At 47.0% G+C, this 24643-nt stretch overlaps 1 pseudogene; it reads right to left on the bottom strand.

The window, feature by feature from the left end:
* LOC116877561 overlaps window positions 1-15302 on the bottom strand; it is a 125268-nt pseudogene extending 109966 nt beyond the window's left edge.
* Window positions 15303-24643: the final 9341 nt, after the last annotated feature.

Here is a 24643-nt window from a genome sequence, read left to right as displayed (position 1 = left end):
TTTGAAGACTCAACTCTTGGTTTTGTGGATTTTCTCTGTTTCTATTCTCTATTTTGCTTATCTTGTTTTGTTTATCTTATTTTTATTCTCTATTTTGCTATCTCTATTTTGCTCATCTTTATTATTTTCTTCATTATGCTAGCTTTTGATTTAATTTGTCCTTCTTCTTTTTTTCCTAGCTCCTTGTGGTGTAAAGTTAGGTTGCTGATTTTGAGATACTTCTTCTTTTTCAATGTAAGCATTGAAAGTTATAAATTTCCCTATTACCACTTCTTTTGCTACATCCCATAAGTTTTGCGAGGTTGTGGTTTCATTCCCATTTGTCTCAATAAATTTTAACATTTCCTTTGTGATTTATTCCTTGACTCATTTGTTGCCTAAGGTAATGTTGTTCAATTTCCACATATTTGTAGATTTTCCAGTTTCCCTTCTGAAACCTTTCTGGTTTCATTTCATTTTGATCTGAAAAGATATTTTTCCTGATCCCCATCTTTCTAAATTTTTTAAGACTTGTTTTATGGGCTAACATCTGGTCTATAATGGAGAATGTTCCATGTATTTTCGAGAAAGTGTATTCTACAATCTACTGTGTATTCTACTGTTGTTGGATGGAGTATTTTGTAAATCTCTGTTGTGACCAATTGGCTTATAGCCTTGTTCACATCTCCTAATTTTTACTGATCTTCTGTCTGATTATTCTGTTTGTTATTGAAAATGTGGTATTGAAGTCTCCTTCTTTTATTCTAGATCAATCTATTTCTCCCTTCAGTACTGTCAGTTTGATATGTAGGTACTCTGATGTTGGTTGCACATTTATTTATAATTCTTATATCCTCTTGGTGAATTGAGCTCTTATCATTTTATAATGTTCTTCATTGCTTGAAACACTTCTTGCCATAGTCTGCTTTGTCTGATATTAGAATACCAACCCTGGTCTTTTGGATACTAATTGCATGGGACATCGTTTTTTATCCTTTTTACTTCCAAATCTATGTTTGTGTCCTTACATCTAAAATGAGTATGTTATAGATAGAATAAAGTTGGATCCTGGGTGTTTTGTTTTGTTTTGTTTTAGTTTTTTGGTATCATTCCACCAATACAGGTCTTTTGACTGGGGAAATTAATTCACTTACATTTAAAGTGGTTACTGGTAGGGTGACCTACTATTGGCATTTTGTTATTTGTTGTCTTTATGTTTTAAATGTTTTGTTCCTCCTGTATTGTTTTCTTTTGTATTTAATTTTTTTACTCATTTTGATTTATACATTTTGATTAAATTTTTATTTCCTTTTCTGTAAATTTTATAAATATTTTCTTGGTGATTTCTATGGGGGATTACATGTAATATCTTAAAGTTATAATAACCTGTTTTTACCTGATATTTAATTTTATTGCATACAAAACCCCTTCTTTTAGCTCTTCTACCTACACATTATGTATGTATGTATGTATGTATGTATGTATGTATTCACCCACACTTTACCTTATTGATGTCACAAATTACATTTTTATATATTTTGTACTTAGTAACATAGATTTATAATTATTATATATACTTAAATATATATTCATGGCTATTTGTTGTGAATCTTGTAGAAGAATAAAAAATGGAGTTATGTATGTCAGTAATTTCTCAATAAAAGTGGAAAGGAGTAACAATTAAAAATTACAATAATACTTTGCTAGCTTTTTATATTTGTCCATGTCCATATCTTGTCTCTCCTGGAGATGATATTTTCATATGGCTTTGAGTTGCCATCTAGCATCTTTAATTCCAACTTGATAGACTCTCCTTAGCATTTCTTGAATGGCAGGTCTAGTGGTAATGGACATTCTCAGTTTCTGTTGTTGATCTGGGAATGTCTTTCCTTCTCCCTCTTTTATGCAGGACATTTGCCTAATGTTGAATTCTCCCTGACCTGCCTTTGTGCCTGAGGAACTCACTGATAGGTTACAGAGGCTGCCCTGTAAGTGATGAGTCACTCTTCTTTTGGTGTAGGTCTTTTTGTTTTTATACTTGGCATTTCTTAAGCTTATATTGCTATATCCATGACACTTCTCAGACTTGTGAAATGCATGGCCATTATTTCTCACAGTAACTTCTCTGCCTTTTTCTCTGTGATTTCTCCCCTGCATGTCCCATAATGTCTATATTGGTCAGCTTGATATTATCCCTTCATAAGTCTCTCAGACTGTGTTCACTGTTCTTCCTTTTTTTCTCATTTTACTCTTCAGTCTCAGTAGTTTCCAAGAACCTGTATTCAAGTTCGCTGAGCATTTCTTTCTGTTTGACTCTGCTATTGAACCCCTCAAATGTTTTTTTTTTTCAATTCAGTTTTGTATTTTCCATCTCCAAAATTTCCATTTGATTGTTTCTTTTTTAAAAAAAGATTTTATTTATTTATTTGACAGACCGAGATCACAAGTAGGCAGAGAGATAGGCAGAGAGAGAGAGGGGGAAGCAGGCTCCCTGCTGAGCAGAGAGCCTTATGCAGAGCTCGATCTCAGGACCCTGGGATCATGACCTGAACCAAAGGCAGAGGCGTTAACCCACTGAGCCACCCAGGCACCCCTCCAATTGATTGTTTCTAATAATTCCTTTGTAGATATTCTCATTTTGCTCATATATTTTCTTGATTTCCTTTATTTCTTTTGTCTATGTTTTCCTTTAGCCTTTAGAGCATATTTAAGGCAATTGTTTTAAAACCTTTCTCTAGTAGATCCAAAGACAATGTTTCTTTAGGGATGGTTTCTGGAGATGTATTTTGTTCCTTTCAATGAGCCACATTTTACTTTTTCTTTGTATGGCTTGTGATCTTTTATTGAAAACTGGATATAAAACAGCTCCATCTCCCAAGCTTTGCATGCTGGCTTCATGCAGGGGAGACCCTTTCTAATCATCCTGGCATGCACTTTTCTCATGCCTGTATTGTCCCTACATCTATGCACGTGCTCTCTTCCCAGGTCTCCTATTGGTATGGCTGCTTTTAATGTCTTCCTCTCTGTAAGGCTCACACCCTTGCTCATTTTAGGGATGTTAGCTGTTCTATTGTATTTCTCAATCAGTAATCACTTGCCCCAGATGTCTGTGTCTGTATTTACCTTTAGGATGGTTTTCACAAGTCGTACCTGCTGCTTCCAGTGATTTTCCCCCTTCTGAGCTGTGAGCCGCTTTTGGTTCTCTGAACTCTGTCTTGGGTGTCCCAAGACCAGTCCCTCAGGTATCCCCTAGTCAGGTTAGAAATCAAAGGGTCACAGATTAGTCCCCTCTGCTCTCTCTGATTTGCAGAGGGGACTAGCTTTGGGTGACTACTCTGCTTAAGCTGTTCTGCCCAGCACGGTCACAGAATTTCCTGCCCTGCCACATGTGGCTCATTGTTGACCGGGCACCCACTTGGTTGCTGTCGCTCTTTCGCTGTTCCCACAGTTCCCATATGTTATTTTAGTCAGTCTCTAGTTGTGTGTTTGGTGTTTCTCTGGAGGGAATAGGCCTGGAGTTTTCTTGTGTGTCATCTTGCTGACATCACTCTCCTGAATTTTTAAGTAAGTTTTTAAAATATCCAATCTATTTCAAAATGTTCTGGTGAATAAATGTTCGTGTTCTGTTATTTTTGTCTCCCAGTTTCCATATTTTTAAAATGAAAACACAGTGTGAGTGGGTTCCAGTCACTGCTGGAAAAAGAAGTCTTTACCCTGCCGGCCTGATATGTGTGATGCCTAAGAGGACCTTTAAACTGAGTGACCCTGTGTGAGTGGAGAGGCTCCTCCTTGCACACAGATGTGCTTCCTTCACTGAGGGCTGGTATCCGTCTCTCCAGATGCTGCTGGAAACACCACATGTCTGGACACTCATGGCATGAAAGGGCACTGCCAAGGCTCCCGGGTACCAGGGACCGTCCCACTGGTGCTCAGGCCATGACAGTTACTATAACAGCTCATTTTCAGGCATCCGCACTTCTCGTTTCCTGTCAGATGTTTCCTGAGGTCCAGCTGGATGTGACGGTCACCCGGGGGAAAGCAGTGCCATCTCCGGGACTCTCTAAATGACCACTTCTGTGGGGCACATCATCAAAGCCCAGGGACCTCAGCAAGTGCAGCAGGGAGGCCGCTTACAAAGAAGGGACAGGTCCGCAGGCCCCCTCTCAGGGCCCTCTCCAGGGCAACCCCTCCAGAGGAAGGAGAGACAGTCCTCTCTCTGACCTCAGGCTGTGGAGTCTCAAGGACTTGGGATCCACGCAAGTCTCTCAGGGTCCCGGACCTCCCCTCGGGGAGCCCTGGGTGAGCCGCATCCACATGAGAAGATGGGGACCCTGCTTCCTGTGGCCCCCACCCAGGCCCAGCTAGTCACTGGAACTCTGTTGGTCACTGACTTCACTGCAGCTGGTTGGAAAAGAAGGAAAACCCAACAACAAAAGCCAGGCTGGGCACCAGGAGGCAACCCACCTTGCGACCTTACAAGAACTGGTCTTACTCCATTTTACTCAGTCCTGATGACTAATTCGCTCCATTTCAGATAGTCTGTAAAGATAGATTCCCAGCCCAGGTTCTCAGTAGCCCCACTCCCCTACCCCACTCCAGGCCCTGCAGGGTTGTCCCACTGGAGCAGATGCGGGTCTGCACCCTGAAGCCCCCCTGAGTGCCCCTTACCTGGGGACTGCATCACCCTTCCTGGCTTGGGCCCTCAGGATTCCTCTCAGTGTGGCATCCTGAACCAGTTTGCAGGCTTGTCCCCTGGTCAGCCCGTGTCCTAAACGTCCTCCCATGTCCTGGGGGAGGCCTGCCAGCCCCCTGCAGCCTTCTTCCAGTTTGGTTTCTTCCCTGCAGGTTTTCCCTGCCCCAATCATCCCAGCTCTGGTGGCCTCCATCTAAACTCCGTGCTATGAAAACCCCACATCCACAGCCTCCTCCTCCAGGGAGCATTCCCTGACTTCTGACGAACACACCTACTGCATTTCACCGCGGACCCTGGGCTCTGGGGTTCCTGATCTGGTGGTGCTGGTTCCTGGCCTGTAGTACTAGCCTGCGCAGCCCTGACAGCCTGGCTCTGACCCATTGCACTCAGTGTCCAGTGTGTTTTCTCACCCGTCAGTCATTGTAATTTTGTAAGGAAAGTATTTACTGTATTTTCAGGTGAAAGCAGCTGTCATATAGAAAATAATCTCTTTACACGATTCTCTGTATATAGAGCATGTCGTAGTTCTGTCACTGGTGGGTAGGCAGGGCTGATGTAAAATATTTTACAGGATTCCTAGTGTCCAATCACCAGAGTGATGATGAAGGGCAAGGACAGCTATGACAGCTTCTGCAGAATAATTTTGAATTCACAAAACCCATTCATTGTAAGACTGAAAAGTCATGTATGACATAAGCCTATGGTGACAACATCCACAAGCACATTGTTCTGGGTGTCCTGCCGTTAGATTCTCTCTGCATGGGTTAGACTTTCAGCTGCATTCAGGACTTCTGACTTGCTCATGCTACAATATCCCATAGCTTTATGCTTCATCTCATTTAGTTAAAAAATCACACTTGAATAAATACTGAGCAAAGGTGAAACTAACTCTTTTCGTAATCAAAAAAGATAATATTAGGAACTCTGATTGTCCTTTTTGTAAAAAGCATTCTAATATTATATGTGTTAAATTACATTTACTTAGCACACACTGTCTTCTTAAAATCAGTTATAGATCATGAGTGATCTGAGGGACTGGCCTGCTCAGACGGAGCTGCATAGCCTCCTGTGCTAGATGTCTTGACATCTTCTGATTCATGTTTTAAGAAGTTTTGTAGTGTTTTAAGAGACTGTGGCAGAAGTATGACTTCTGTATCAATCATTACTCATGCAAGGTCCTCCTTCTAGTGTATTTTATACAATCGTATTTGACTAATCATAAGCCATGGCTGATGGTCATGAGAACAGGGCCAGCCATGAGCAGAGTAGCAAGGATTTGGGGTGGAGAGGAACTGAGCTATTGTGATCCACTGTGCAGGAAAAGGGCTCACTGAATTCATCAGGCATCTAGGATGCAGGGACCTTCTAGAAGTCTGGTTTAGTAAGTCACTTAGCTTTTCCGGACCACGTGTATTTGTAATGAAGATTCTGTTTTCTGCCAATACCACTGTGTTGTGAGTAGGGGAGGTTAGTCCCCCTTGTGGGGTCTTTAAGGAACATTCTATATTGGTTGTGGAAGTCATGCACAGGAAAGCTAAGAAATGACCGGATTTGTTATGCTCACAGGTGCTAGGGCGGGAGGAACCATGGTGGCAGCATGGCAGACGGGCCCAGAAGGTGACCATATCCAGCAGGTGCAGACCTGAAACACTGAGAACCCCTGGGCAGGTCCCTGTATTCCAGGTTGGGATGGCCACAAAGCCTTGAGGGGATTTCACTGTTATGTTTGGAGTCTCTGGGTCACAGACAGTGGAGGGCGAGATGGGGACCTTGTGACAAGAGCCAGTCTGACCACCCTGGTGGGCCCAGGAGGGGGCTCACAGCCTCTGCCTGGTGATGTTGACTCATCAGGAAGAGAGGACGTGCTAACAATTTATGATCAGTCTTCACCCTTTATTCTCATTTTCAACCTTATTTTCCTTCTCAGGTAAGAGAACCAAGACTCTGAGAAGTTCTGCCTGAGACAGTTCCAAATTATATAAACAGTCTTTCATCACCTGAAGCTGACAGAGAGGAAACATTTCTGTTCATTAATGGTGACATGGAACTGAGATTTGTGCATTCTGATGAGGCTCAGGGGTCCGTGGTGTCCTCAGGGACCTAGACCTCAGCTCCTGGCCACCTTTCAGACTCCTTGGTGCATCTCTTACTGTCTGAAAGAAAAGGACACTGCACGATTCTGTTTTTGTTCCTTCTTTAACTTCTTTCTTCCTAGCTGGCATGGTTCCACAAATCATCAGCCTTGGGATTCCTGTGCTTTCTCTCAGTCTATACATCACAAGTACCCCTTCCCTCCTCCATGGTGGGGGCTAGCCAGGGCGTCACTGTCCCCTCGATTTTGCATGGAAAGAGTGGAAGTCCATGAAGAGTCAAAGATTTATGCACAGATGCTATAGGACAGTCAGGAACTCTGCATTAGAGCTACTTAACAGATATAGTTTTCTTCCCTGGTGCGTCACTGCCTCAGTAAGATTACATGTATGTCACATGTGGGCAGAAAGCTCTCATAACCCTAGTTTGTAGCAGCCACCACTGCATCCTGGGAGTGGGTAGCCAGGAGCTGAGGTGGGGTGCTGCCCCCAGTGAGGGGGGCAGGGAGCCCAGGGGAAGCAGTGCTAAGCGTTCTCACTGCCCTTGATCTTCCCTGTTTCTACCCTCGGCTGTGGTAGGACTCTGTGGGCAGATCATGTGGTCTCCAGGGCTCTCCTAGTGGGTCCAGCTGAGAAGCCAGGATCCCAGAACACAGAACCTCAGCAGTCCCGCAAACTGTTGGCCGCACAGAGTGGGGCAGGTAAGCCCAGTGATGGGACAGGCAGAGCCCGCATGGAAGCAGAACATGTCAGTGGCTCCTCTGGGCTGAAGTGAACCTTTGAGTAACAGGCATTGAATGGAAAACACCACCCTTGTATCAGGACACCCAGCACATGTAGGTCACTTTCAATGCACAGTGTTCTCAAAAACAAACTAAAAGGCTTTGAGGCACAAGAACATAATGAGAAAATTATATCTTTTAATATTTCCACAATACTTGAAGTGGGTTTGTAGATGAAAATAAGTAGTCAAAATATTTGTTCCAAATCACTGCTTAAGCAGCTATAAACATTGAGAAGAAAAATAGCCCAGGACAGGAACATAATAGAGACTGCACACATTCATGAATCTGTCTGACCCCTAACAAGCTTATCATGGGAGGCATGGAGCATTTCCTATGTTAGAAGTGGAATTATAAAACGCTAAAATGCCCACTTGATCACAGTACAGAACATTTTTATGGCTTCACTTGAATGCTCACTTAAGAGTTTTCTCTGAGATTATGCTGAGTGAAATAAGTCAAGCAGAGAGAGTCAATTATCATATGGTTTCACTCAATTGTGGAGCATAACAAATAGCATGGAGGACGTGGGGAGTTAGGAGAAGGGAGTTGGGGGAAATTGGAAGGCGAGGTGAACAATGAGAGACTATGGACTCTGAAAAACAATCTGAAGGGTTTGAAGAGGTGGGGGGGTGGGAGGTTGGGGGAACCAGGTGGTGGGTATTAGAGAGGGCACGGACTGCATGGAGCACTGGGTGTGGTACAAAAACAATGAATACTGTTATGCTGAAAATTAAAAAAAATGATAATATAAAAAAAGAATTTTCTCTGAGGGGCAACTGGGTGGCTCAGTGGGTTAAGCCTCTGCCTTTGGCTCAGGTCATGATCTCAGGGTCTTGGGATCGAGCCCCGCATCAGGCTCTCTGCTCAGCAGGGAGCCTGCTTCCCAGTCTCTCTCTCTTTGCCTGCCGACTTGTGATCTCCGCCGTTGAAATAAATAAAATCTTAAAAAAAAAATTAAAAGCATTTTCTCTGAAGTGTACTCAGAGCAGAGACAGTTAAATAATAAAAGTGAGGTATTGTAAGACCATAATACTAACTTAGGAATAGTTGGGGTAGAAACCACTTCCCCTGGCTCAGCCTTTCCTCGTGTTTTGTTTGTTTGTTTATTTTTCGGGTGGCATGTTTTGAATGAAGGAGGGATGGTCTTTCCATGCTTACAGGAAGGAGTGCCAGAATTTTCTGCCTTCCTTCCCATGCAAAGCAGGCCTGTGAGGGGCTAAGCTGTACCTTTCTCCTCCAGATGTCCCTGGCTTCTTCTGATGGGGAATCTTGGCTCTCTCTGCTGTCCTTTAAACTCCTGGGCATTGGTGAAATCTTGTCATGGGGTCTTTCTTTTAGTCAGAGTTTGTAAAGCTTCTGAGCCCATCCGTCCAAACCCTCTGCATGCTGACGGGGTAGTTGAAGGCATGAGACAGATGAAGGATTGACTAAAGACAGTCACTCAGCACCCTAGTCTCGATGTTTCTTTCTTGGTGTTTCCCCTGAGAATTCCTACTGAGTGTTTCCATCACTCAGCAGTCCTATTTGGTAGGAAAACCGAGGAGTATGTATAGATAAAACCTCACACGTTCAGTCTCAGGAGCAGGCCTCTCGGGGGATGACCCCTTGGTCAAGAAACTTTCCCGACCTCAACCTCTGTTTTTCCTTGTTTCCATAAAAAACATCCTGACTAACCTTAACACACAGGGTCATGGCATGGATTTGTTGAGATCCTGCTTATGAAAAAAATCACGTTTAGTGTTCTGGAAACAGATCTCAGCACAGATGAACCCCTTTCTTCAGATGTCTGTCTGGTTCAAACCAGCAGAGGCTGATGTGGGGGTCCTCTTCCAGGCTCCATGCTAACCCTGGCTGTTTGACAAATACGTTTGGATGAATAAATGAAGGAGAGAAAGTGACTTAAAAGAATGCCACAAAAGGGTAGTTCCATTTCAGAAACAGACTTCTCTAGATTGAAAAGCTTTTACGACTTATGGTAAATCAAAAGTTCGAGGCCTCTCCAGGCCCTCGGACTCTGTGGGAAAGAATAGGAGGGATGTCTTGAAAGACAGTGACCATTTCTAGGATTTTTCAAATCCCACATCATAGTTTGCCCCGTGATTGCAAAGTCATCATCATCGTCCTTCTCTATAGTTGATCTGCTGCAGGTCTCTGCTGGTCTGCTTAAGCCTCAGGTGTGCGGCTTCAATCACTAATTCGCTATCTTTCTTTCTTAGCATTTACATGAATGAGATAAATCTTTGCTTCTATTCATTTGTAGAAAATATTATGTATTACATTGGCATTTCTGAAATGTTTGTAGGAAAGGTTTGTGATAAAATGTGGGAGGATTCAATCTCCTAGATGAGGGAGAACTTTCTTCTAAAGCTTTGTCTAATGTCTGTGAAATAATCCAGAAGAGAAGTGGCAACAAGCAACCTTGCTTTACAAAGCAGACAACAGCAACAAACTTTCTTGGTCTTCATCACTTACATGGATTGATTCCTGCAAAGGTGGGAGCTGTTAGGGGAGCAGTTAGGGGAGTTGTTAGAGAAGTGGTTAGAGGACGGGTTAGGGGAGCAGTTATTGGGTGTGGGTAGAGGAGGCTTTAAGGGAGAGGTTAGGGGAGGGGGTTAGGGTTGTGAGCAAGGTGCTCTAAGCCAATGTCCTGACTCAGGGTTTCATGCAGAGGAAACCTTCCACAAGCACAGAACATCACCATCATTATCATTTTGTGAATACTTCGGTAATGTATTTTCTCCTCTCTTGCGTACTTCGAAAGTTAGTTCAAAAATGTCAGGGGCACTCGGCTGGCTCAGTTAATTAAGGCACCTCCTCTCGGTTTCAACTCAGGTCATGATCTCAGGTCCCGAGATCCGGCGGCCTGGGCTCACCGCTCAGTGGGGTGTCAGCTTGTCCTTCTCCCTTCTTCCCCCTCCTCCCCTCCCCCCCAAAAGATAGAGTCTAAGAAACAAAATTTTTAGTTAATGTAAATTTCACTAAATTTTAGAAACCGATGGTCTTCAGTTACATAAGTGGTCAAACACCATCAGAAAGGGATTGTGAGGATGCGTAGCAAAGCTCCTCCATCAGAGGGGGAAGCGTGGTCCATAGTGGTGTGCACACAAGCTTCTGGAGGAGATCTTCCTCGTAGGAATCAGCAGTGCAGGATGCCTGCCCTCAGGGCACCCTCCCCACTCCCCGTTCGCACCGGGGCGTTCATGGCCCCTGCCATGGTGTTTGTCACAGCCCAACAGCAACAGCTGCTGGGCATCTCTCAGTACGGGATGTGCTTGGTCTCTGCGTGTTTCTGAGAAAGCCTTGCTGTCTACAAAGTGGGTGATAAAAAGTAATGGTAACTTGATAAGCAGAAACTTAGCCCCTGCCCCTGTGTTCTCTTGTGGAGATCTCTGTGTAGGGTTGTGCTGAGGGGTCTCTTGTGGAGTCTCTGTGTGGGTCTCTATCAGAGGTCTCTGTGTGCATCTTTGCAGAGGTCTCTGTGCACCGTCTCTGTGTGGGACTCTGTCAGATGTCTCTGCACATGGTCTCTGTCAAAGGTCGCTGTGTGGGGTCTCTGTGTGGGTCTCCCATCAGAGCAATGTATGGGGGGCCCCGGAGGACAATGTTGGGCTGGGAGCGGGACATGCAGCAGGGTGGCCCTCCTAGACTCCACCCTCCTTCTGGACATGTCCCTTCCAGCCGGGGGTGGGACAAGCCCCATCCGAGGGTCTCCTGCCCCTCCAGAGTCTGGGGTAACCAAAAACAGGAACCAGGCCAGTCCCTTGGCCTGAGTCCTCACCAGTCCCCTGGGAACCGTACTTGGGTCACATGTGTATGTAAAGAGCACAAACCACATGTCCGTCCCGGGCCCTCAGTCCTACAAGTTTATCAAATTGTGTAGAAGTTGATTTATCCGCCTGAAGGCTTTGCTGCCTCTGGGCACCTGGCCATCCGTGTGGGAGCTCAAGTGGCTTCCGTACAACCCCTACCCCACTTCCCCCAACCCCCTACCCCTGGGCTTGGCACCTGCAGTGGGGCCAAGACCCTGTGGGGACAGCCCCAGGGCCTCTAACTTCTCCCCTCTGGGTCTTTGGGTGGCAGTGGGACACCAAGGGTCCTCAGTCATCACACCAGGCATGAGCAAACCCTGTCACTTGGCCTCCTTCCTGGACTCCCACCCTAAGTTCAGGGTCCCCCCACCCAGAGCCACCCACCCTCCATCCCCCAGAAGGGGGAGGGGGTGCTGGTGAGCAGGCCCCATTAGTGCCATGGGGCTGGGCAGGCTGGTCCCTGGGGGGTCTCTGTGGCACCCCACACACACCCTCAGAGCCGGGTGCAAGCTCGTCCCTTGCTGCTCCGAGTGTGAGAAGATGGACTTCATGGAGCTAAGATGGGATTCCCTGGGGAGAGAAGGCTCCTGGTGTAGCCGTCCTCTACTCCCCACAGGAGACTTGCAGGGGGCAGCCTTGTGCCTCCCAACTGCGGGCCCCACTCTGACCTAGGTCTCCGTCTTCCTGGAGACTGAGCGGGATTTCTGCCTCGGCAGACCTTCTCTACAGCCACACAAGTTCCAGGTGGAGGGAAAGTAGGAGAGGATGGGCAGAGCAAGGTCCTGGTCTGGGTCTTGTTCACCTTGTCGTGGAAAGCAAAGGAGAGCGAGGAGGGGGAGGAGGTGGACCCCTAGGTCACCCATCCTCCAAGGCCCCATTTGTTCTGGAAGCCAAAGCAGGCCCTCGGGGAGAGCAGACCTGGATCCTTCCCTCCCACTGCAGCAGGGCACACACAGAGACCAGCAACACTCATGGAAAAAAAAAAAAACAAAAAACAAAAAACATATATTTTGAGGAAGCAAAATAATTGTGGCACGGAGAAGCCATTAGCCCATAGAGAAGGTGCTAATGTGAGAAAGAAAAAAAAAAAAGTTTTTCTCTGCATCGTTTGCATTTTTCCTTGGAGAAAAGTTGTCCTCCCAGGAAAGGTGTGAGAAGCACACAGTGGCTAGCCGAATGAGATGTATCTTTGAAGGAGGCAGTGCCTGGGGGCAGTGGGGTTGCTGGGTGCAGCCTGAAGGGCCCAGCACCAGGGACCCATACTGGCAGGGTCTGCTTGGGCACCCCAACACACTGGTGGTGAAGAGCCACCCAATCCACTCGGTCTTGTTGGCCTAGCTGCGGCTCCTGGAGGTGCCCTGTGGACTGGCTGTCTCCCTCATCACTCTCCTCTTCTCTTGGTAGGAGAGGACCCTGTGGTAGCAGACATTGGGGTCTGCCAAAGCCTGGAGATTGTTTTTGCACCAGCTGAACACTGGGGCCCTGAGCCCCTGGTGAGGCACCATTTTCTCCTCTAGGATCCGCCCCACAGCAGTCACGACCACCTGAGCCTCGGCAGAAGCGCTGTCCATGCCCAACCTGCACAGGACTTGTCCCTGGCCCTGGGATGATGAAGGCTTGCCCTTTCAAAGGGAATCTTCCAGTCTTTTGCCTCTACTGGGAAAGAACCACTGTAGCAAGTGTTTCATCCTTCTCCTGAAGTAGTTTTCTGGAGGAGCCTCCTCCTTCTTCAGCAAGACCTCACAGACCTTGCTTCCCGAGGACTCTGCTGACTCCTTGCTCTGGATGGGATGTCTCACCTCACTGATCTGGAGGACCTTCAGTTCTGACAACTCTTTGGTAGGCTCTCTCAAGGGGGACCTCCTGGAGTTCTCTCTCCCCTCGCCTGGGTGTGTGGGGGGGAGGACACATGACCTGCTCAGGCATCTTACATAGATGCCACAGTCCCAGGGGTCCTGGCTGCCTGTGGGGGCTCTGGCCATAGAATCTTTGGTCATGCAGCACCTGGGAAGTAAATGCATCTTCATTGGACCCACTCTGGAAGCCAGAGATTCCTGAGAAGCCAAGACGTCGGCCGCGAGGAACATGCTGGACTGACAGTCTTGAAGGAGATTCTCAGTGGCACAGTCCTGAAGGAGGACCCTAGTTTCACAGTCTTGAAGGAGCACGTTGGGGGTGGCGTCATAAGGCCAATTCTCTGACTCCATCAACTTCCGGGGCTCCGATCCCCTGTGCCGTGCGTCAAGGCGTAGCTCTTCTGGGTCTCGGGTGACCAACTTTGTAGGTTGCAGGGGGCTGTCGCTTTTCCATGAAGACCCTGGTCTTCTCAGCTCACCATGGAGGCCTTGGTTGTTGGCCAGCACACGGTGTTCTAAGGTGACTCCCCAGGCAGGCGCCTCCTCGACCTCCCCACCCTCCCAGGCTCTTTGGCACTCAAATCATGGGACGCTAAGTTGAGCTCTAGCACTGTCACGTCCCATTAGACCTGACCCCTATTAACCCTCCCTGGCTCCTTCGTAGCCATTGTGGACTTGGACTTGATGCCAAGGTGTTGTTCATAAGAGTCCTCGAGACAGTCTCACTGTGCCAGATTCTGCCCACAAAGCTGTATGTGAAGGTCCAAGAAGGTGGCCTGGCCCCCTGTCCAGTCGGGAGGGCTACCACCAGGTCAGGTCCCTTCCAGAGCCTGATGGATTTCCTCACACTTAAGCTGGGGAGCACCGAGGGGACCCCCCACCAGGTGGGATAAGACTCTTCCATCACCTCTAATTGATAGGGCTGAGGAGGATTTCCCACGAACTTAGGCCCCATGCCGGCCTTGGATACACAGGTGGCTGAGCAGGGAGGGAAGGACCGGGAGAGGAGGAAGCCCTTCTTCAATTTGAAGAGGTTTATAGGCTTGAGAACCTTGAGGGGGAGGCCCCACTGGCACTTCACCCCAAGCCTTATGAAATGTGCTTCTAGCATCCACTGAGTGTATGGACTGAGGATGGAAAAATCATGGGAGGTGGTCATGCAGGGTTCCCAACCCTTGGAAAGGGCTGGCTTTCCAGGTTTCCCGTGACGGCTTGGCTTTCCGGGAAGGCTGAAGGAGCGGTGGGCAGCGAGCTGGGAAGGATGAACATCCAAAGGGATCCAACCCTCTCTGAACTGCCCAGCTTCCTGAAATGGTCTCTCAGATCCTTCTCTGGGCGATTCTCGTCTGCACTGCTTGTGGAGGGCTTCAGGTCTGTGCCTGACTCCTCAGGATTTATTCCTGGAGCCTTCCCTGGAGAGATCATTGCACCCCTGTGTAGATCTTTCCGGATCCTCCCTGCACAGGACCTTAAATCCTTGCCCAGGCTTTTTCCTGGCATGGTCCTTCCTGGCTACTTGGACCCAGTCTTCTGTGTGGCCTGGGAGCTTCCATCCATAAACTCAGACTCGGACGTGGGACTGTGCCAGCCGTTTGCCTGAGGCACCTGCTGGAACTTGTGGTGAGGCTGTGTCTTCAGTGATAGCTGGATCCTGTGGGCTGGGCCCCTTTCTTGCTTCATGAACCTGTTCCAAAGGTGCCACTCCAGTTGCTCCCAGAGTGCAGAGTCCATCAAGTCCCCAGGAAAGACAGAGACGGACCCTTAGCCTTCAGGGGCATGGCCACCCTGGGGAAGGTCTGGAGGACCTGGGCTGAAGACTTCCTGAGATTTTTTCACCACAGTGGGTACCTTGCTGCTTTCTAGTTGCTTCTTCAGAAAGTGACATTCCAGGTTTTGAATGGCAGTTGACATGTAAGACTGTGTCTTCTGGGCTACAGGGCAAGACATCTCATAGGTCCCCATCTCCAGTGGCAGAGAAGGTGGTCCCACTGGGACAGGGGGTGCAAGCCGGGCCTGGGATGGGACTGAGCTAGAGACCGGAGCTGGGCCTGGTCCAGAGGGAGTGGCTGGGGCTGATGGGCAGGGGGAAAGGGGCTGGGACCTAGCCAGACGCAGGGACTGGGACGGAGACAAGCTCAGATTAGTCAAGAGTTGGGGCGGGGCCAAAGTGTCATGTATGTCCTGTGTCAGTGAGAGATGGGGAACCATAATGGCCTGAATCTGGAGCAGCAAGGCATGAGAGAGCTCACTGAATATGATGGATGGGAACTCTAGTTGGGTATTGGTCACCCTGACAGTGGCCACCAGGAACTCACTGTGCAGAAAGGGGAGACCCCAGAAGAGCTGATTGCATTTCTGCTCCAAATTGTCCTCTGGAATCTTGGGATGTGGGGGCTTCTCAGGACCAAGCAGCTGTTTTGCTTTGCCTCTCATGCTCCAGAAGGACGGGCAGCCCATGGTGTCCTACCCATCACCTGGGGACGTGAACATTCTCCCGAAAGAGGTCAGCTGATAGTTTGACCTTTCCTTCTTTTCCTTCTCCTTCCAAAACTTCAGTTCTGTTCTCTTGGCGATGAGTATCTGGAGAGGCTTCTGGACGTCTGGGTTGATGAGGGGGCAATCTAGTCTCTCCCTGTCTGTGTGTGGGGTCTCCCCAGAACAAGGCTTCTGGTGGGCCATGGGATAGAGGCACTTGATGGGACTCCAGGTGTGTTGAGGTACACAGGTTCCAGGCTTTGGCAGCTGCCTGCCATCAGGACAGGGCCAAAATGGGGCAGCATGAGCAGCCCAGGCCTGAATTGGCTGGGACAGGAGAAGCTGTCCTGTCAGCTGACCAAGACGTGTGCGGAGCCAAGTTGTGTGGGATACAGCATGGTGGGGCTTCCCTTGAGTCACACTGAGGGAGAGTCAAAGGAGAGTCCAGCCGCTCTGGGGCCAAGGAGGCTATCAAGAGGCCAAGGGGAGGCCTCTGAAGGACGGAGACATGGCGGGGAAGGGGGAAGAGCAAGTGGCTGGTGTGAAAAGCCATCCGGGTGGAGGAAAGGCTCTGCTAGCCAGGAAGTACTCAGGGGGGGAGTGTGAACCAAAAAACTGAGGAGGTCATTGGTCCTGCTGGCAGGGTGGAGGCAGGAGGCCAAGAGGGTCCTGTCGGTGGAGCACAGGCAGGTGATGGGGCCATGGCAGGAGCAGTATCTTCCACAGGCTCCCTGCATGGCTGACGGGTACAACTGGCAGTCCTCAGCACACCTGCCCAGGGGCTGCTTGCGGTAAGAACTGGTGAAAGCCCTCCTGGTCAGAGAGCCTCGCCAGGTGGCTGCAGGAGACAGGAAGTGTGAGCTGCTGCTGTAGCAGCCGGGCCCGGGAGCGGTCCCCACAGTCCTAAACCCCCCACACCCATGTCACAATGCTCCTGCTGTCCCTCAGCCCGGGGCTTTGGTCACAGTCTGTTGCCACAGCTCCTCCCAGCCCCCATGAACAGCCCCAGAGGCCATTCCCTGCAGCCCGGGGGTCACACCATAGACTCGGGGAGGTCCACCCAGGGGAGAAGGGGACAAATTCTTTACCTTTGCAGAAGGGAGAACAGAGCCTGAACCTCTTCCAAATCTTGCAGGAACAATCTGAAAACGAAACAGGAGACTGGGTCACAGCGGAAGGCAGGGCCCAGGGGTCTTACAGGAGGCTGGGTAGAATGTCCCTTTAGGGGAGACCTTTAGGGGACTGGACTCGGGAGCTCCAAACAGCACTCTCCAAGGCCATGTGCCCGCACGGCAATTACAGGATTCATAATGGGGATCTCTTTGTCTTTTCCAAAGTGCTTCCTCGTTCATGACCTTGCTGGGTGAGGAAGGATCACGTGGCCTCACAGAGGAATGTGAGCGGAGTTGAACAGCTTGTCCACAATGGGAGCGGGAGGTCCCGCCCCAAGACCAGGACCTGGGGCCCCCTCTGGGCTTTGTTCAGACCCAGAATCTGGGAAGCCTCCAGGTTCCCCTCTTCCTCCAGAGAGCCCCCCACCTCCCACCCAGTGCTCTGTTTGCTGAGGGAGGGGCTCAGATCCTGGTGTCCTGGAGACAGTGGGGCTGAGCCCTAGGAGCGGGGGTTCAGTATAACTAGGGCACGCCAGGGTGAGTGGCGAATGCTCACCTTCCAGAGTCTGGTTTTTCTTCCTTTTCTTGCTCCTTCTCCGTGGTTCCCCTTGGTACTGAGATAAGAGAACACGGGGAGGCTGGAACCCCCACCCCAACAGCAGGAGACCCAGTGCTCAGGGGCCTGACCTCCGCTAGAAGGGCAGCTCTTAACCTCCAGTCCTCGGCCACCGGTCCCTGTGTTTGGGACGCTGTCCTGGACCCCTCCACCACACCTGGACTCTGGCCCAAGATCTTCAGGGAGAAATCCTCATGTCCCTCTAACCCCTGCCCGGTCTGGCTTGTCCTGGATAGATGGTGGTCTACTCTCTCCTGAGAATACACGTTCTAGTCTTTCCCATCTCAGGAGTCTCTCCATTGACTCAGAAAAGTGGAAAGAATAATAGAAAAGAAGGTAGAATTACACTCTGCTGGGTCTGGGCCAAGGGTTCCTTACGTTCCTGCTCTTCCTGTATTTCTTGTGTGGTGGTGAGGATGCATCAGGCTGCAAACAGGAAAGTAATAGGAAGAAGTGCCTCAGTCCACATATGAAGGCAAGGATGGCATTAACTGCCCAGGAAGTGGGTCTGGAGCTCAGCCAAACATCCATAAAGAATTTCTGAGGGAAGAGATAATTCCCCATCTCTTTCCTCTATAAAGTATTAGTGTCTGATCGCTCTGCTGCCCTCAGGTAACTGAGCCCTTAGAGTTAGTGACCGATCACACAGCTGCCCTCAGGCAACTGAGCCCTGGGTGTGGAGGTGCAAACACAAGCCCCACACCCACATCACAGAGTTGTGGTCTAGTCACAAAGGGCCCTTGAGGGCAGTTAAGGGACATAAGTAGCTGGATCACATCCCCTCTCCACCACCAGCCCTGTAGCTCCGTCATCCCTCCACCCTCCCAGGCCCGACACTCCTACCTGCTCACTGTGCTATAGTCAGAGCTTTGTCAATTAAAAGCCTTTAATACTGCGTGGAGCTCAGAGAATACCTGTTCCCTTGAGATCTCCAGTTGTGCCCCATCAGCTTCATAGCTTTTAAAAATCTGGAGTTGTCCTTGGAATTTTGGTTAATTCCCAGCAACTTTTGTCCTCTGTCTCCTCCAGTCCTCCTCCAGTCTCCCCACATAGTATGTTCTTGCCTTGCATTACCCTAGTACAAAAGAAACTCAAATTTCTTTTGTGCTTCTTTAGCCATGTGCATTTTGAAAACATCTTAAGATGTTTTATTTCAATTAATCTTCACTAACTTCAGCTAGAGGGACTTAGAAAATTAATGATTATTCAAAATTTACAAAGCTAAGGAAGTACAGAACAAAGTAAAATAGTTAATCCTCCCAGGTATGTTTCTCAGTCCTTTGTAGTGTTTTTCCTTCTGAGATGAGCAGAGAGTAAACTGCAGAAACACTTTCATGACATTCTGTAGGGGCACACATTCACATGCTCATGCAAATTCCTTAACAAATCCAGCATTTTCAAATCTTGGAATCAAGTTTTCATTTTATTTTGTTTTTGCTTTTTTTTTTGGTTCAAAGATTTCCTTTAGTAATTCCTGTAAGTTTGTGTATCTGGGAATATCTTTGCCTTCATTTTTGAAAGATTTGCTAGGTATGGAATTCTGGGTTGACCATTTTTTTTTTAAAGATTTATTTGAGAGAGAGAGAGAGAGAGAGAGTGTGTGTGTGTGTGTTTGTGTGTACAAGCAGGGGGAGGAGCAGAGTGATAGGGAAGGAGACCCCCCACTGAGCAGGGCACCTGACATAGGGCTTGATCCCAAGACCCTGAGATCATGACCTGAGCTGAAATGAAGAGTCAGATGCCCAACAGAATGAGCCACCCAGGCACCTGGACAAGTTTTTCTCTTTCAGCTTTTTTACTAGTGTCATTTCAGCGCCTTTCCCCCACTGGTTCTGATTGGAAGTCAGTGGTTAATCTAATGTGGTTCTCTATGTGAAGGAACATTTTTGTCTTGCAATTTCAAAATTTCTCCCTTGTTTTTCCATGGTGTGACTGTGATGTATCTAAGAGCAGATCTGCTTGTAAATACAGCAGGTAAATACTGACTCTATAATTAAGGGTTTCCATAAAATTTGATAAGATTTCAGCCATTATTTCTACAAATTTTCTGTCTTCCTCTCCATTTCTTTCTTTCTGAAAACACTCCTTTAAATAGGTAAGAACTTGCAAATGAGTCCACATTTCTCCCAGGCTTGCAGCTAACTGCTACCCGAGAGCCCAAGGTGCTCAACATTCACATCGGTGTCTAGAAAGTAGCTTCAGTTCTGCGAATGTCTTGGGTATGGAGTGTTTTGCTGACATCATGGAAAGCTGCCTGTGTGATGATGTCATGCCTGTGCCCATGGGCTCTGACTGTAGTGGGGCTGTGAGTTAGAGCCATTGCTTTGGAAAATGCTTCACCATGATCTGGTCCAGGCTGAAAAGAGCAGGCCTTCTGAAAGTGACTCTGCTGCTAAAGCTAGAGAAAATCTGCCATTTTGTAGTAATAAAAAACGGGAACCAACCCAGTCCCATCGAGGGGAAGGTATGTGCTCTGCAGTATCATGTTCAAGTTACAGTGAACTACAGCAAAACACTGTAAGTGTAAATTATGTAGACATACTACTGAGGAAGAAATAAAAGCGACTTGCAGAAAAATTGTGCAGGATGGTTGCGTTTGCTCTAGTTTCAAAACTATACAAAATCAAATACGATTTAGTGATGCATTTACTTTGGTAAAAATATAAAGAAAACACAAGAGAATAGTGAACAGGACTGATGGATAGGGGGAGGGATGTACACATGACTCCAAAGATGTGGATGATACCGCATTTCTTAGAAAGGTTGGGATGTGTACGGGCTTCTTTTCCTTATTCCTTACATCTTCTATATAATTCATAAATGTCAGCTTGTAGCTTTTAAACACTAAGATACACGAAAATGTAAAGAACCACTTTGGAAATAAAATTAGACATAACAAAAATAAAACGACCAAAAGGAAGGGAGGAGAAAAACCGATTGTAAGAAGCTTTGTGCCCAGCAGGGGTCTTTGTTGCCAAGACCGTAAAGATCCCTGTGTGACTTTCTGTTTTGAAACCTCCCCACTGCCCGGTTTATGACAAGCTGAGTCCAACTAAGATCACTTTCTGATGGTTCCCAAACCTAAAAGAACAAAATGCAGACCTGTGATTCTTAGCAGATGGCACTTGCTTCCTCCTGGCTAGAGGTTTTCAGCAGTAAATGAAGGTATTGGGTTGTGGCTGTTATCGGGCTGCATTCTGACTGTGCCAGGCAGCAGGACCTGGGTCTGGCTGGCCCACCACCCAGGCTTGTGGAGCAAGGTGACCGTGACTTGACAGAAAACAGATCAGACCAGGTCTCACACTTGTGGATGGATTTTATTAAAGCAAAGAAGAGGTGGTGAAAATGTATTTGAATTTAGGCCAGAGACTTTCAGAGCTTGCCAAGTGATGGAGAAAAGGGAGCTTTTCATAAATAAAACATGGGGAAAAGTAAACATTTGAGATATATAGCAGCTTTTGAAGAAATTTAGATAGGGCTTTCAGGGTGGAACATTTTGCTTGTTTAGTTATAAAAACTGATCTACATATTTATATGTAATATGTATCTTTTTGTAAGAAAAGCACAATGTTTCCATGTATTTATGCTGGCTGGGCAGACATCTGAAATGCACTCTTACATGCCTCGTAATGACACTGATGCTCACAGAGATGGATTCCACTCCTGTTTTCCTCTTCCTTGTGCTTCATCTGATACATTATAAAATCTCCAATGATAGAACACAGGGTGTATCACCCTTCCTTTTCTGTGATGAATGCCAAGGTTTGAGAACCTTGTTTTACCTGGGAGTGTTCACTCAATAGCCCAGGTAGCACTGAGCACATTTGTGCCTCTGTGTCATTTATTCAAATCCAGGATGGTCAGCTGAGGACCTGCCCAAACTCTGGACAGGACAGACACAAGACCCAGATTATAGAACATTCCCTGAAATCGATAAGAACTTCCAAATGGTTCTGTATTTCTCCTAGGCTTACAGTGAAACCTTCTTAATATTTATGTTAGTATCTAGAGAAGCAGTTTAAGTTCCAATATAAATATTTTGGTAAATAAAGCCAGTTCAGTGAGACCTGAAGGATTTTTGTGGTCCCTTTTACTACACAGAGGATACTTCTGCTGCATATGATCTCTAGCCTTTTAGCTTGCTAGGATTACTTAAGTTGGAATCACTTTGCCTCCTACCTGAGTCTTCCATCGACAGAGCAAACTGAACACATTGGAGGACGTGAAAATGCATTTCAATCATCAGATTGGCTAAGCTAAAAAATGATGCTGGGGAAGGAGCAGGATCACAGGTGCTCTCATATGGGCTGGTGAGGTGTGAGTGATGGTCATCCACTCCAGAATATTCCGGGAGGAGCTACTGAATTTTAAAAATGGGCTTACGTGCATGTTCTCAGAGCACTGAAAAGTATGGTGCACAGAAAAGGAAACCATCAACATGATGAAGACAACCTACCAAATTATCCCAGGATCAAAGCGGGATATGCACAAAAGTTTCAACAATTTGGGTTATTGTTGTCTTTAATTGACAAGGAAGTGACAGTCCCTCCCTAGATATGATGTCGGGAGATTTTTTTTTTTTTTTTAAGATTTTATTTATTCAATTGAGAGAGAGAGAGAGAGACAGACAGACAGAGAGTACAAACAGGGGGGACAGGCAGAAGGGGAGGGAGAAACAGACTTCCCACTGAGCTGGAATCCCAACACAGGGCTGGGTCCCAAGATCTGAAGATCAGACAGAGGCAGACTCTTAACCATCCGAGCCCTGACCCCCCATTAGGAAATTTTTATGAAATGGTACTAATTAGCTTCTTGGATCCTCAGAAGTCCAAGCAAGTTCAAGTGAAGCTGAAGCAGGCTTTACTAGGATATTGGATCATGCTGAATGTGAAGCTGATAAGACCTGTTCTATTACACCAAGGCAGTTGTAGATTCTGATTCTGCCATTTACGAGAAAACAAATGATGCATGGCTCTTCCTTGACAGGGAGATAGTCACTGGTATTTGTAGGGGGCAGGAGTAGGAAGTCACCAGGGCTCCTCTCTCTACTGTTTACACCCCATTACAGCAAGTTTCCTTTAAAATGCACTTCCCTGGGCAGACTTGAATAAGTCCCTGGTCCCAGTGACCCGAGCTACAGTCACTTGCCCGACTGGCTGGTCACGTGTGTTTCCACCTGTGTTACATGAAAGTATGTGGTTACATGAAAGTATGGGAATGCTGTGTGGTCACGCTTTGTGGATCACAGTGGTGCTCGTCCTTCTCTGGAGAACACAGAACGCAGAGTGTGAGTTTTCCCAGGGCTGGTGTGGAAATGGATAAATCCGTGCTGTGGCTACATTGCCTCTACCCCTTTTTAAAAATGGGCAATGTGAGCCAGAAAGGGACTGAAACTAGTTCCTAATACAGTTTCACTTAAAAAATTATTTTGAGCAAATGTGTGCTTCACTGTAGCTCCTAGAGGTTCTTGCAGCTTTATTCAACAGCATAAACCCATGGGTCACCCCGAGGTTTCCCACAATGCTAAGTGCTGACTGTCCCTTCAGGTGGTACATAACATCCAAAATGGAAAATAGTATTTAAACTCTTCAAAGATTATTGCTTTAATAAAAATGTATAATTTACTTAACAATTCTGAGCTCTCGCCCTCTCTCTAAACAGACCCAGGAAGATAAGCCGTAGTCCATGGCTTGGCCCCTGAACCGTGTCCATTAGTAGACAGCACCCCACAGATACCATCACGGTCACAGCCAAATTGACATCCAGCCCTGTTGTCCAGAAATCCCGAAGCACCAGACATTGCCTTACCAACACGTTCTCTGATGCCAGGTTCATTGCTCCTGCCTGTTATCATGTTCATGCTCTATGAAACAGCGTTCATTCCATACCTGTGCCATAAATATTCAGAAGAAACACAATGAGTGGGTAAGAGAAGATGTCCTTGGAAATACTTTCCAAGGGAACATTTTTTAAAGGCAACAGATTCCCGCCCACCCCGAGTTCGGCATATTTTGGAGGATGAGTTGTTCTCCACTTTTTTCATTATCATTTTGAAATCTGAGATGTCATGATGACTCACTGGACTTTCACTTTAACTCTGCAGCCTTTCTTATCATTCTTTAAAAAAAAAAAAAAGATTTATGTATTTATTTGGGAGAGAGTGATAGAAAGCACAAGAGGGGGGAGGAGCAGAGAGAGAGAGAGAGAGAAAATCTGCAGCCAACTCCCTGATAAGTGCTGGTTAGCCCAGCTAACCCTGAGATCCTGACCTCAGCTGAAATCAGGTGTCAGGCCCTTAACCCACTGAGCCATCCAGGTTGAGTATCAGCCAGCCACGAGTGTCCATGTTTATTTCTTTGTTATGAATCTCCACCCTGCTCAATCTGACCCACTTCTTATGCTGATCAGGGAGCTAGTCAGATCTCCCAATCCATCCCGGGAACAGCTGACCCCAGAGCCATGCGCCCTGGACCCAGTGGGAATTCCAACGTGAGTCACCTGGCTTCCGAGCTTCCTAACCAGGCTCTTCTCCGTGAGAGGATACTGCGCTATCTTGGGGGTGAGAGTCATTCTTAAGAATCATAATTGTGGCTGATGCTGCTCTTCTTTATGCTCAGGCTTATGCTGAGTGTGTGACAGATGATCTATCAGCAATTCCCTGAAAGAAAGAAAACCACGGCTGAGCTCTTCAGCGGGTAGCTCTCTGCCGGAGGATCAAACCCAGACTGGCTTGCTCAGAGTTTGGAGAAACCCGGCATCCTGGCTCCATTGCCTCCAGGAGAAGCAAATCCTATGCTCATGTTTTGTTGATGTCTGGTTATATATCCCTTCTTAGTTGCAGTTCTGTATGTTTCTTATTTGATTAATTTTATTCTTACAATCACTTTGCCTACTACTTCATGCAGGTACTGGATTTTCATTTTTTTTTTTTTTCCTGGGTTTTGGTATATAGCCTAGTCCTTTTCTATACTTTCTTTGAAGGTGCTTGTTAAGAATTTACTAGAGACTTCTGTTAGAATTTTTATAATTAAGAACCAAGGCACATGCCAATAATTTCTGAGTAAATATGATGCCCATCTTCCATTCTTTATTCATCATTTTCTTAATTACAAATGTGAAGTACTTTCTGTAGTAGGGTTCTAGAATGTGTGTGTGTGTTTACTGAGAGAGAAAAAGAGAGAGACAGAGACAGACAAGGAAAGAGAGAGATTTTAAAGAAATTTGCTGA

Source organism: Lontra canadensis, unplaced genomic scaffold (assembly GCF_010015895.1).
Source record: "Lontra canadensis isolate GAN:19392208 unplaced genomic scaffold, GSC_riverotter_1.0 scaffold53, whole genome shotgun sequence".
NCBI classification, from domain to species: Eukaryota; Metazoa; Chordata; class Mammalia; order Carnivora; family Mustelidae; genus Lontra; species Lontra canadensis.
The sequence above is the reverse complement of the archived record's forward strand: the minus strand, read 5'-3'. Positions and strand labels throughout refer to the sequence as shown.